Source organism: Zingiber officinale, chromosome 3A (genome assembly GCF_018446385.1).
Source record: "Zingiber officinale cultivar Zhangliang chromosome 3A, Zo_v1.1, whole genome shotgun sequence".
NCBI classification, from domain to species: domain Eukaryota; kingdom Viridiplantae; phylum Streptophyta; class Magnoliopsida; order Zingiberales; family Zingiberaceae; genus Zingiber; species Zingiber officinale.
The window spans coordinates 126720910-126736139 of NC_055990.1; the positions used below are offsets into that span (position 1 = coordinate 126720910).

Consider the following 15230-nt stretch of genomic DNA (forward strand, 5'->3'; position numbering starts at 1 on the left):
GCGATAAGGTATGGTCCCACATATCCGGGAGTAAGTTTGCCCTTCTTCCCAAGCATTACTCCCTTCATGGGAGCTACTCGAGGAACACTGAATCCCCAGTGAAAACTCTAAGGGTCTGGGCCATGGCGGCTCTGATCTGTCTCTATCCTCTGGCGGATCTGTTAGGCGGCTGTGGTATCTGCTACTAGATCTGTCTGAAGCTCTAGTTCTTTCTGTTCACCACTCTCATACCAGCAGATTGGAGATCTACACCTCCGCCCATAGAGAGCCTCGTAAGGTGCCATGCCGATAGTGGCCTGATAGCTGTTGTTGTATGCAAACTCTGCTAAGCTCAGATATTTGCACCAACTTCCCTTGAAGTCAAGGGCACACGCTCGGAGCATATCTTCGGGTACCTGATTTACTCGCTCTGTCTGACCATCTGTCTGAGGATGGAATGCTGTGCTGAACTTTAACTTGGTGCCCAATGTTGACTGTACACACTCCCAGAAGTGCGATGTGAATCTGCTGTCTCTGTCTGAAATGATGGTTCGTGGGACTCCATGTAGCCTGACGATCTCCTGAAGATACAACTGAGCTAACTTCTCCATGGAGTAGGATATCTTGATAGCTAAGAAGTGGGCTGATTTAGTCAACCTGTCGACTATTACCCAGATGGCGTCAAAACCATTCGTAGTTCTGGGCAGTCCCACTATAAAATCCATAGAGATATCCTCCCACTTCCATTCTGGAATCTGTATAGGCTGCAGAACTCCTCCTGGTCGCTGATGTTCTGCCTTGACCCTCTGACAGGTGAGGCAGATGCTAACATATCTGGCGATGTCTCGCTTCATCCCGGGCCACCAAAAATGGTTCTTCAGGTCTTGATACATTTTGGTGGAACCTGGATGCATCGCATAGGGAGTCTTGTGAGCCTCATCTAAAATCTGTCTCCGTAGCTCCTCCTGATCTGGAACACAGAGTCTGTCACCAAAGTACAATACCCCGCTATCGGACACTCTGAATTCTCTACCTTCTGATTCTGCTAGCCCTTGCTTGATTTTCTGAATTCCAGGATCCTGTTCCTGGGCTGTCTGGAGGTCACCAAGCAAGGTAGACTCTAAGGTCAAGGTAGAGAGCTGTCCCATTATAAGCTCGAGACCGAAATCTATGATCTCCTTCTATAGGGGCGGTGACATGGCTGCGAGGGACAATAAGGTAGCACTAGACTTTCTGCTGAGTGCGTCTGCTACCTTATTGGCTTTTCCGGGATGGTAGAGGGTATCTATATCATAGTCTTTGACCAGCTCTAGCCATCTGCGCTGTCGCATATTCAGATCCTTCTGAGTGAAGAAGTACTTCAGACTCTGATGATCTGTATATACTCTACACTGGGTTCCATACAAGTAATGTCTCCAAATCTTGAGAGCGAACACCACTGCTGCAAGCTCAAGGTCATGAGTAGGGTAATTCTTCTCATAATCCTTGAGTTGTCTGGAGGCATAGGCGATCACCTTACCGTCTTGCATCAGCACTTCTCCTAATCCCAATTTAGAGGCATCACTGTAAATGTCGAAGCTGCTGGTGTTGTCTGGTAGAGCCAAAATGGGGGCACGGGTCAACCTCCTTTTTAGCTCGCGGAAGCTGTTCTCACAGTCCTCTGTCCACTGAAATTTCCTGTTCTTTCTGGTAAGAGCTGTCAGTGGGGAGGCTATCCTGGAGAAGTCCTCTACAAACTTTCTATAATATCCTGCTAATCCCAAAAAACTCCTGATTTCGCTGGCGTTCTTAGGTCTCTTCCAGTTACTTACTGCTTCTATTTTACTGGGGTCCACCATGACACCATCCTTTGAGATGATGTGACCCAGGAAGGACACCTGATCAAGCCAGAATTCACATTTCGTGAACTTGGCATATAGCTGATTCTGCTGAAGTGTCTGTAGCACTGTCTTCAGGTGCTCTGCATGTTCTTCCTGAGTTCCTGAGTAGATAAGAATGTCATCGATGAACACGATAACAAACTTATCTAAGTACTCTCTGAATACTCTGTTCATGAGATCCATGAATGTAGCTGGATCATTTGTCACGCCAAAAGGCATGACTACGAACTCGTAATGTCCGTATCTGGTCCTGAATGTTGTCTTCGGTATATCACCCTCCTTGACTCTGACTTGGTGATATCCTGATCTGAGGTCAATCTTAGAGAACACTGCTGCTCCCTTTAACTGGTCGAACAGGTCATCTATCCTGGGAAGAGGATACCTGTTCTTGATCGTGACCTGATTCAGTGCTCTGTAGTCTATGCATAGCCGCATGCTTCCATCCTTCTTCTTCACGAACAGTACAGGCGCTCCCCATGGTGAGTGACTAGGGCGTATGAAGCCCTTGTCAAGCAGCTCCTGTAGTTGCTCATGAAGTTCCTTCAGTTCTGCTGGAGCCATGCGGTAAGGCGCTTTGGAAATAGGATTGGTGCCGGGGAAGAGCTCTATCTCAAATTCAATCTCCCTGACTGGTGCTAGGCCTGGTAACTCTTCAGGGAAGACTGCTGGGTAGTCACATACAACTCGGACCTCTGCTAGCTGTTGGTCCCTGTCCTGGCTGGTATTGACTACATGTGCTAGGTACCCCGTACATCCCGAATCCATCAACTTCTGTGCCTTCATAGCTGAGAGAAATTTTCTGGCTTTTCTCTTTGGTTCTCCGATGTACTCGAACTGTGCTTCTGCTTCGGGTTGGAATACGACTTTCTGTTTACGGCACTCTATGGAAGCACCGTATCTGATTAGGAAGTCCATTCCAAGGATGACGTCGTAGTCAGTCATTTCTAGCAGGATCAGGTCACAAAAGAGTTCCCTGTCTGCTATAATGACTGGCACTGCTCTGAGCCAGTGCGTGGATGCCATAACTTCTCCCGAAGGTAGTGTCGTCAAAAACCGACCACTGAGTACCTCTGGAGCTATTGCTGATTTTGCGGTGAACGCCCTAGCTATATAAGAATGGGTTGCCCCAGTATCGAATAATACAGTTGCTACTTGCTGAAAAATGCTAATCTGACCTGTAACAACTGTCGAGGCATTGGCTACGTCCTCTCTGGTGAGTGAGTAGATCCTCGCATTCGCCATAGCTGGAGGGGCTTCTAATCTGCCCTGGCTGATAAGTGGACCTTCTAGAGCGGCCTGCATCTGATATAACTGAGCTGGCTGGCCTGCATGCTGAATCTGCTGTGGCTGAGGAAGACCGGTCTTATTCGGGCACTGCTTGGCCATGTGCCCTTCTTGTCCACATTCAAAGCATCCTCGTGTGCCCTTGCGACAAACCCCTGGGTGGAATTTCCCACAAGTAGCACACTTTGGATAACTGGGTCGCTTGCTAGATGGTCCTCCTTTTGAGTCACTCCCTGATTTGCGCTTGCTGTTGGAGTTCCCTTTCCAGTTGGAGCTGTGGCCTTGTTGCTTTTGAGTGTGAGAGTTTCCTTGTCCTTTGGACTCTGAGGAGACTTGTTTCTGCTGCTTTATGCTGTTCTGGTAATGCTCTGTGGTCAAGGCACTGCTCACTAACTCCTCTGTGATTTGTGGCCTATGTATGCCACCAGCCACGTTCACTGCTATCTCTAGCCTCAGCATCTTGAGCATCAACCGGATTCGTTCCTTCTCTGTGCTAACTAGCTCTGGGCATAGACGAGCCAACCTATTGAATTTCTTCACGGCTTCCTCAACTGAAAGGTTGCCCTGACGAAAGTACAGTGCCAACTGAAAAGTAAAATACTGAGTATAGCTAAACTGTTCTAAATTACTGTTTCTAGGTTATCTGAACCTAGGGCTAGGTTGTCTGAACCTAGAGGCGACTGTGGGAGCCCACCCATTGGACCGTAGTCCCATATAAGCTAGAATAACTGGTTTACTAATTTAGATGCTTCTAGATTACATTCAACCGTACTAATAAAAATGCCTAAGTTGCATTTTTCTAAGCTAGGTATCTAATCGAACACCTAGTGTGCTTTAACTCCCCTCTCTATTAGGGAGACTACCTTTAGGCACCCAACAGCATCTAAACCTCCAACTAAAGGAGGAAAGACGTGTCCGGCCCATCTAAAGGTACTCACTAAATCCCTAAACCTGCGAGGAGAGTTAAATACACCCTTTGTGTCGAAAAACTACGCATATAACTAAACTAATGCACAGAAAATCAAACGATAGCTATTATACTGCAGGTGAGGGGTTTCTTACCTCCTGTTCATAATTTCTTACGATTCTATTCGCTAGAATTCCGGTGGAGATGACCTTCCCGACGATCCGCTCACGTCTTCGCGTTCCTCTCGCGGAGAAGAACCTCTTTCGTGTTGGAGTCGTCGCCGGAAGATGATCCCTTGGCCCTTGGGGCTTGGTGTGCCGTGAGAAGGAGGAGGAAGAGAGGGGCACCAACGTGAGGGTTTTAGAGGAGAAGGGATTTGTCGAACCAAGAAAATAAAATAAATCAAACCCAACTTAAATCTTCTATTTATATTAAGTGGATAATTGAACCCAACTCTAATATAAATATAATTGGTTCCCCTTTCTTTCAGCACGGCCCTGCTGGGTTCACCGGTTACTAAGGCTAACTAAAGGTTTAGCGGACCCGAGAGGTCCCGGGTTCGATTCCCGCTTAAACCATTTTGCTTTCTAATAATTTTTGTTACTTCCGATACTCTAAAAATTCCAGAAAACTATCTAATAAGTCCAGAAAAATCATAGAATATTCCTAAAATAGTTTTGAGAATTTTCGGGCGTTACAATCAATCAGCTGATCGACTCAATGGCGTTCTGTACGCGGGGACTTCTTCCAATCGATCGGCTGATCGATTGAGGACTGCTCAATCGATCAACTGATCGATTGAGGACTGCTCAATCGATTGGCTGATCGATTGGGTTTCTGATTTCTGCAGAAATCAGACCCGACCTTGTACAGAACCTTCAGAAATTCAACTACAAACACAACACTACTACTGGGCATGTCATTACTCATGGTTAGCTATCTAATATCCAGACAACGAGTAATCTAAGCATAACTTTCATAATTCAAGACACTTAAATAACTAAAAGTGCAGGAAAGTAACACTATAAGAAATACTAAGTTCTTAAATTTGCTAGTTCCCAAAGATCTTTATTCCAAGTTCCTTCTCATACACATCTTTATCGCATTGCCCTCCAGCCTCCGCTAATCTATCTTCCCTTTACCTTTATCTGCAGTATAAGGAAAAAGGAAACTATAAGCTTGGGAGCTTAGTAAGAAACCATCTACCTCACAAAACATGCATTCGATAAGATCATGCTTTCAAAAGATGTTATTTGTAATACATGCTGAAAATGCTAAGACATGGCATATGGACAATCAAATCATGCTAAACAATTACTGACAAAAGGCTACTCATTGTATCAACAAGCTAACTAAATCGATACATAAACTAGGCTATGTGTTATAACACTAAGAAAACTAAACTGAAGCTAAGTTGTATACATATATCTGGTTATAAGGTTTGAAAACTATTATCATAAATAGATAAAAATAATAAACATACTGCTGATGGGCCCGGCAACTGTACTTGTTGTGCGCGGATCCCTAACTAGGCCCGAGGTAGTAAGTCCCGAATCTAGTAGGGTTATTAGGTTATCTAAACGTAGGGACGACTATGAGAGCCCAACCCAAGGACAACTGAAGTCCAGTACAGTGCCACTGATAAAGTAAAATACTGATTTTTAATCTAATTATTTTGTCTTGTCTGACTAGGTTATCTGAACCTAGAACTAAGTTATCTGAACCTAGAGGCGACTATGGGAGCCCACCTATTGGACCGTAGTCCCATACAACTGAAACAAGACCATGTATGCTATTAAAATACATCTATGACATTTAACTGAACTATTAAAAATGTCTACTGTAACATATAACTGTACTAGTCATTTTATCAAGCACCTGGTGTGCTCTAACTCTGCATATGGCTGCACTAATAATATAAAAGCAAACTAAGACTATAAAAGCATACGATTAACTACTTATACTGCAGGTGAGGGGTTACTTACATCTTGCGCTAACTTTCCTTACAATCCGATCACTAGATTTCCGGAGGAGAAGATCGTTTCGACGATCCTCTTATGTCTATGCTTTCTTCTCGTGGAGGGGAGCGTCCTTGTGCCGGAGTTGTCGCCGGAAGGTGCTCCTACGTCCCTTGGGGTGGAACCCTAGGTTTCTTGGGCTTGTTGTGCCGAGAGGGTGCGGGAGAGAAGGAGGCGCCGGGTGAGGGTTTGAGGGAGAGGTGTCGTTCAGAAAATAAAACCTCCCACTTAATTCCCCTATTTTTATATTAAGTGATTAATTCAACCCAACTAGATCATAAATATAATTTCTCACCTCTTCTTTCAGCACACCCCTGCCGGGGCCCCTTGATTACTAGAGTCATCTATAAGTCGTAGGGTCTAATAGGTCTTGGGTTCAATCCCCGCTTAGGCTATTTTACGTTTTTATTAATTTTTGCTACTTCAGCTATTCTAAATATTCTATAAAAATATCCTAAAATTCCGGAAAAATAGTAGAATATTCCTAAAATAAATTTGAGAATTTTCGGACATTACAGTAGAAACCATTACAATCGTTGAAACTTGATTTGTTTTACTCAATGCTTTTCTTTTCCTTGAAATCTTCTCTAACACATCTTTCAACCTTTTACCTAAGACTGTTTTCTTCTTGGTTTTAATTCCTTTCACTCCAGTAGAGTTCCCTTCACCATAATCTAATTCCCAAGATTCTTGACTCACTTTCGATTGTTGGATATTAGATTCATTAACTTGTAACTTATCATCCACCATCTTACACAAGCTCAACATAACATCTTTAACAACCTTGTAAGTGTCATCTCTTTCTGCTGCCTTGGTAACCAACCGAACATTTAACCCACACAAATCTTTGTATCGCATGTTTTGAAGTACTTTTGGATCCAAACTAGAATTGTTGGCCATTGAATCATTAACTCCAAAATATCCAATTTTTGCTTTTCTTTTCCACCTTTTCAGTACATGCTAACTTGGGATCTTCATGATATTATTCCACGTAAATATTTTCAGAATATAAGAACATAAAATTCCAGTAAATTCATATTTTCTACAACTATACTCAATTTTTTCAGACTTCTTATCAAGTGTAACTATATGATGGTTTCTCTTTTTGTGAGGAGTAACTTTATATTTTGTAAATGTATCAACATCCTCACAAATTGCTAGACTAGAATCATGAGATAAGCACTACTCTTGTTGAAAACACTTGTATACGTCAGGAGTATAAATTTCACTGGCATGCTTTAAAATCTCAATTGAAAACATTTAATATGGAACAGTTGTGCTTGATCTGAAATCAGCTTTTGATTCCTCATATCGACGATCATCATGGAGTCTTAGGAAGTGATTGAAGAAGTCTAAAAACTTATGTTTATAAGTGACATATTTTTTTACAATACTATTCATGCTCTCACTTCTTTAGGTTGTAGCCATATCTGCACAAAACATTTGTCGTTCATATACTAAAGCCCATTTTTCCTTTATATTGTACATGCGCCTCAACCAATCATTTTCTTCAAGTGCATACTTGGCCAACATCATGTTCCATGCTGAAATAAAATCTTCCTCTTTATCAAAATCATATACACATGAGGCAAAATCTTTAGCAAAGTCTCTAAACTGAGAAAAAACTCCACTCAAATATATGGCAACATTTTGATAAATGTGCCAAATGCACAAATGATGATGTGTTTCAAGCCATCTAGAAGCTAATACCTTTGCTATTGCTGCATCTTGATCTGTAAGAATAGTAGTTGGTTTTTTCTCACCCATAGCTTTAGTTAATGTATTAAACAATCACTCAAAAGTCAAACTAGTTTTATCATATAATAAAGCAACACATAAAAGTATCAATTGTTTATGATGATTAACACCCATAAACAACGCAATTGGTCGACCTTCATAGTTTTTTCTATAGATTGTGTCAAATCAAACAACATCTCCAAAATTAGCATAATCAGCTCTTATCTAAGCATCAGACCAAAAAATATTAGTAATCAAATAATCTTCATCAACTTGAATAGCATAAAAAAAATTAGGATCATCAAACTGCATTTTCTGTAAATACTCCAATACATCTCCTGTATCCCCAACTCTCATATTTATTGTTCTTTTAGATCGTAAGTAGTTTTTGTAATCCTTAGGAATAAATTCTAAATTCTCCCTCCCACCTACTTGTCTCACTATAAGATCATGAGATGCTTTATGGGGGATTCCTACATCACTTGCAATCTCAATCTGTTTCGTTGCAGAAAAAGATATATTTCTATGACTTCTATAAAGGTGAGTTTTGTTTGGACTTGAGAGATAATGATTATGCTCTTTAACAAATTGCACCACAGTAAACTTGCTTTTTTCGATTACTAATCTTCATTTTAGCCTCACAACCAAACCTAGTTTCATCATGACTTGCTTTGACATAAAGATCTCGTTTGTCTTTTCCTCTTTTACCTTGGGCACAATAATAAAAAACTCTATCAAGTAATTTACCCGATTTATCATTGTGGATTTTACCTCTCCTTACGCCAAATCCAACTTTTTTAGCATATGCCAAATAAAATTGTTATACATCTTCTTCTGCATCAAATTCCAACCCCATTTGTGGTATATCTAAATCTATTTCAATGTTTAAGCCTATAAAATCAAGCAAACAAAGAAAAATGTATAACAAATAAAATTCGATATATTGAAACTCCATACATTTCCAATATGAATCTTATTACCTTCATCAATAACATCAAAGTCACCTTCCCAATTAGCTTCATTTTCTTCAAAATTCAAATGATGACAACTCGTAGATTCACCCTCCATGATAATTACTTTAATCCGACTGAAAAAAATAACGAATTAAATTTATGTACAATTTCTGTATGTCCATCATGGGCTGTCAAGAAAGAAAACTATATATAATATCAAAGAAAAGGTATTGAAGCACATCTCTAAGCTTGGGAACTGGCCGTCAAAGTTCAAAATCACTAGTAAATATAACAATTATACTTGTGAAAATCAAGTAGCAGTACTACTAGGCAAGCCAATTGTCAATTTTGGACAATAACTTGAAAACCCCTTGCTATTAGTGGCATTGAAGACACCTTAATCTTGTTGAAAGAAAGTAAGAAATACACAAATTGTTTTAAGTAACAATACTCAAATTGTATATACAAAATCAAATTTTAATTATAAAAAATTTAGGTAAATTAGAATTGTCGTTGTGCTACTAAATAATGTTCCAAGTAATTTCAGGTTTGCAACTGACTGATAGGCAGACAAAGATTAAATCATCTAACATGAACTGTAATATCTTTAACCAAATCAACTATAGTTTAAAGGATATGCTTTCTGAGAAAGATCATTGCCATAATAAAAGATGAAATTATCTAATATGACCAGAAGGAAATATAAACTAAGAGGTTGAATGAAAAAGGGAATCGAAATTGCAACAATAAACTATAGTTCAAAGGATTAGCTTTCTGAGAAAGATCAATAGCACAAAAAAATGAGAAGTTTTTCAACAATGATTATCTAATTACACTGGCGAAATGACAGAAGCAACAATCGAAAAGGTTCTTGATTTGTTCCACACGGTGCCAAAGATGGAGGCCGCTAGAATCCTTCTAGGTCACCGGAGAGAGGGAATTCAAGGTCGCTAGAGGCCGCTGGAGGTGGAGGACGGGAGGTCGAGGGAGGTTGCAGGAAGTCCCCGATGCTGGAGGGAGGTGGTGCTGGAGGTCGGCAATGCTGGAGGGAGGTCGCGGGAGGGAGACAGCGCTAGAGGGATGCCGCAGGCGACGAGGGAGGCAGTGGGAGGGAGGCGGCGCTAGAGGGAGGCAACGTTGGAGTTGGAAATCAAGAGGCTAGGGTTTTTTTGCGCGTTGGCGCATGCACGCGCTTTGCACATGAGGGAGAGTTTTATATGAGATATGTGGTCCAGGGGGCCAAAAATTTTGGGTCCAGAAGATCCACCCCCCTAAGAAAGGGGATCTCCTAGTTGTTGATTAATGCTCACGCCTCCACCCTGAGCACGCCCACCTTCTTCTACTTGTGCAGGAAGCATCCAATGATCGAACCTAAGTTTTGATAATAGCAAAGGGTTCAAAGTTAAGGTTATTTGTTATCTAACATGTTTGAATGAGCTTGCAGGAAAGTCCTAAATGTACTTAGGCAAAAGTCCAAGCTGCGGTTAGGCAGGTGGAAAACCCTAGGGGGAGGTAACTCTAGGTCATAGGGGTTGTAACCCTAAGCGAGAAGTCTTGGCGGGTTGAGGGTTTCGGGCAAAAGTCCTAGAGTCGAGGACTCTTGGTGGAAAATACTAGTGTCACGAACCAGATGAAAGACTGTGCGGGTCATTGAGCAGACGCCCAGTGGAAAGTCTTGGAGCATCGGGCACTGAGCAAAAGTCCAGTTGGTCTGGAGGATCAATTGGCAACAAGTAAACTCTCTTGAGTGGAGTAGGTGAGGACGCGTTCCCCGGTGAGGGAATAGTAGGTGTCGGTTCGACCTAGGGTTTCTTGTCGAGAATCTGAAGTCAGAATCGGACAATCTAGTGACTTTAAAATTATTATGTTTAACTTATTTTATTGTGCTAAACTCTGTCTTGCAAGATGTGTTTTGTATGTTGGACTAATCCATCTTGCAGGGGATGAAAAAGCAGCAAAAGCCTCGGATGAACAGTCCTGAGGCGCCCTTCATGGAGCTTGGAGGCGCCTCAGGTCACTGGTTGATGACCTCCGTGCAGTAAGGTAGAGGGAGCCCTCATGGAACTTGAGGGTGTCTTGGACGCTAAGCAAAGGGCGCCCTGGACGCAGGTAGAGGGCACCCTCCATGCGATTGGAGGCACCCTCAGGAGGATAAGCTACGAAGTGGTCAGAGCTCATCCACACTGCGGATTCGGTGCGGTTGAGGGCGCCCTCCATGGTGTTGAAGGCGCCCTCAACAGACCTTATAAGGCATCTTCGAGCAGCAGCAAGGAACAATAATGAAATCACAATCTATCTTCTTCTCTGTGCTGCTCAAAAGATGATCCAGAAAAGCTATAGCAAGACCTCGACGACTAGGAGCTTCAAACTTATTATTTTCTGCTGTTGGTATATACTTTATTACTACTTTAATTATATTTCAAACTGTAATATTTTCATGCTTATAGTGATTGTTCAAAGTAAACGCTCAACGAGCGTAGGCCTTGGAGTAAAAGTCGTCCTAGGCTCCGAACCAAATAAATTTTAGAGTTCGTGTGTTGTTTGTTTATTATTTTCGCTCCATTTTACTTTGAGTTTTCCGAAAAGAAAAGTGAAAGCCACAAACTCTATTCACCTCCTCTCTATCGCTTTCGATTCTCCATTCGCCAGCCGGTGGCCTCCACCTCCTTTATCACCGCCGCTGACCAACCCTTCCTCTTCACCACCTTCCCTTGCCAACCACAGCCTCTCCTCCACTCCTCACACGCGGATGCTGTTGACTTCTTCATTTTCATCCACCTCCTCCCAGGTTAGAAGGGAAGAGAGCAAGGGGTCTCCTCTTCGGGTTAGAAGAGGAGCTTCTTTTGACCATTCACAACCCTTCATCGTCATCCAACAGCCCTCTTCCCTCTCCTCTTCCGGTTAGAAGAGGGGAGGACAGCTTCTGTCACTTCTGGTAATTCCTTCTTCCACACCGGTGGTTCCATACACCTCTCCACTCTCCTCTTCGGGTTAGAAGAGAATAGGGTAGCCCCGTCACTACCTTCAAAGTTTCACACTCCCCTCTTCTTCAGGTTAGAAAAGGAGGAGAGTTTGTCCTTCTCCAACAGCCCTCTTCTCTTTGGGTTCTTCATCCGATTTCCATCCACATTTGCTCATTCCATCCGATGATCAGGGAGAAGCTTCTTTCATCCGCGAGTTTGGGTGATGTGTTTTTGGGTTATCTTTTTTGTGCTGGGTTGTTTATTCATGTTGATTATTGAATTGTGTTTGAGTTGAATTGTAGTGAAGTATTAATTCCCCATGTTAAGATTGCACGTACTTAGTTTACTTTGATTCATGCATGTTAAGTGTTCGATGAATTTCCCCAATGACTTGTGTTTCTTTTGTTGCTATTAGGTTAGTTTATTCCTTGTCTTGTCTCTTTCAATTGCTTTAAGTTCTTGATTTTATTTGGATGCAATTAGATTACATTAGTGTAAGTTTCGTTAATGCTTTATTTTATGTTTCTTTTAATTCTCTTTCAAGTGTTGTTTAGTTAGGTTAGATTTTATTAATTGCATTGTCTTTCATTTATTAGGGTTAGTTTCATACTTGCATTGTTTTTCATTTCTCACTGATTATGTGGTTTGTATAGTTGTCATTAGTTTGTGCATAGTTGCCATAGTGGCGAAGAACATGCTTGCCAATGAAGGCTTTGGCTCATTTTGCAATGTTTGCTTCTCATCTCTTTTGGTGGAAGGTGTTGCCAAGATAGGTATGGTGGAATTAGGCAATCTTCAATTGTCTTCTTACCTTGTAGAAACTGCATTTGGAGGACCGTCATACTTTTAGAATGGTACATTTTTGCAACTTATTTTTTTTTATTAACAAGATGTTGACTGAAATTCTTTATTCAAGGTAAAAACCATTTAGGTTTTCCTATTTGATACTTGATAGTACCAGTTACCTAGCACTGCATATTGCTTCATTTAACATCAAATTAAATAGCATCATTGTTCATCTTGCCGCATTAGTTTCTTTTTGTTTTGGGTATCATTGGCTATGAACATGCTATGCAAATATTACTACATCCTCTATTTGGTCATTGTGTTAAATAATGCCACTAGTGGGTTCCCTTTAACTCCTAATTGTCATTTTTTTATGGCTTGTAGGCAGGATTGCCAACCAGGCTACATCAGTTGTGGTCCAGTGTTCCGTTTATTACTTCTGGCATCATATTCACTTGTGGAATTATTTATCTGGTCTACTTGTTGGTTGGTTATGACTCCTTTAGTCAGATATGCTTCTCACCTATAGAAATACACTGCATAAAAGATAATATAATGACTTACTCTAAGATTCTTACATCTGCTAAAGATACATTGCTATAATTTAATATCTACTAGATAACGTCTAAACACTAAGGATATGTCACTAGTACTTTGAAATATTGTATTTTTGCTCCAACTTTATCAATGGCCTGTCATCTTACTAGTTAAGTTGTTTTCATAAAATATAAATTTCATTTTAGCTCTTAAATCCCTAACATTTTTACTTATATATCTTGCAGTTTAGAGGATGTATACATCTGTTCTTTTTCATGGTCTTTGCTCCATGTTCTATTCAATATGTTAGCTTTGGTAGCCTTGGGCACTGAATTGGAAAGAATAATGGGCTCTATTTGACTTCTATATTTGATGCTCCTGCTTGCAACTACCAATTCTATATTTCATCTAATAATTGCCTTACTAGTGGCAAACAATCCCTTTCATGCTTTTCCATTCCTAGTGACTAAAAAAGCCATTGGTTTCTCTAGGATCCTATATGCAACGATTATCATAGAAACTAGTTTGAGTGGCATTCAACTAGAATGTTAGCTGAACTATATTGCTTGTGTATATGGTTCATTGATATACTGAATATTCCTATTTTTCTTCTATCAGTTTCTTTGAGGGTAGCTAAACTCCTAAATAACCTGATAATTCATGCTGCTAATGATAATTTTTTTTAAGTTGACTTCATTGTCATTTTTTAGTGTTTTTAGACTCTTCAATGTTCCTACTAAATGGTATATGCCTTTCTTGCTATATTAAGTTATTTTACTTATTTTCAGCTACATATGTATTAGAAACAAAATTTGATATAGACCCTTCACTGTGGGAATTGTATGTTTCAGGTATTCATGGATCTTGTTGATACTCTTCCAATTTCTAGCCTCTAATGTTTCATTTCTTGGACACTTGTGTGGCATTCTCTCTAGGTTTGCATGTTAGCCTCTAATGTTTCATTTATCTTGTCCCAAGTTTGGATAAAGGAGGAGGGTTGCGTTAGGTTACTAACCAGCGTTAAAAATATGACAAATATTCAATAAATTGATCTATTAAACTATTATTCTAATGCTAGGTTGTTCCCCGGAAGGAACACATTGCTAGGTTCGACGATAACGTCTTGGCAAGGACCGCTACATACCAGAACTCGAGTGTAGTGTTAAATATGCAAGAGTTCACGTTACATGGTCCGACTGTAACGTCTCAGCAAAGACTACTACATCTCCATGAGAACTTGGGTGTAGTGTTAAATAGGCAAAAGTTTTCACACCATAGGTTGAATAAGAATAAATATGATAAGAAAATTAATAATCTAAGATTTGGAACATGGAATATAGGAACTCTCACTGGTAAATAAATGGAGATAGTAGATATAACGATTAGGAGAATAATTAGTATTTTGTGTGTACAAGAGACAAAATGGATAGGCGAGAAGGCAAAGATAATAGAGAACTCGGGTTTTAAGTTATAGTACACTAGAAAGAGTAAAGCAAGAAATGGAGTAGGTATTATTATAGATAGTTTGTTAAAAGATGAAGTTGTAGGAGTAATTAGAAAAGGGGATAAAATTATAACCCTTAAGATAATAGTGGCGAAAAGAAACTATTAACATAATTAGCGTATATGCACCACATATAGGATTAGATGAAGCTACCAAATCCAGGTTTTGGGATGATTTAGATGAAATATTATAAAATATTCTACCAAATGAAATTATTTTAATAGGAGGTGATCTAAATAGGCATATTGGAGTGAAAAATGAGGAATATGAGAGGGTACATGGAAGTTATGGGTTTAAAACTAGAAATGAGGAAGGAAAAACTATATTAGATTTTGTGATAACATATGATCTTATATTAGCTAATATTTTTTTTTAAAAAAAAAAGAGAAGAGCACTTAGTCACATTCAAAAATGGGAATGATAAATGGTAAATTGACTTTCTTATGGTTAGGAAGAAGGATAGAAAGATTTGTAAAGATTGCAAAGTCATCACTAAAGAAAACTTAACTACCCAACATAGGTTAATAGTGTTGGATATACACCTCAAACATAGTATCAATAGAAAGAAAATATATACGATTCTTAAAATTAAGTGGTGGAAGTTAGAGGATGTGAAGAAAAATATATTTAAGGAGAAGGTAGAAGTACAAGCATTAGGTGAAATATATGATGACTCTAATAC

The 15230-nt window shown here is 40.1% G+C and overlaps 1 long non-coding RNA gene across 1 annotated transcript; it reads left to right on the forward strand.

Moving 5' to 3' along the window:
• The first annotated feature begins 11356 nt into the window (after positions 1–11356).
• LOC122052394 lies at positions 11357–14269 on the forward strand. Its single transcript, XR_006131997.1, has 3 exons — positions 11357–11693; positions 11812–12494; positions 12892–14269. It is a non-coding gene; the product is annotated as an uncharacterized LOC122052394 (long non-coding RNA).
• The last annotated feature ends 961 nt before the right edge of the window (positions 14270–15230 follow it).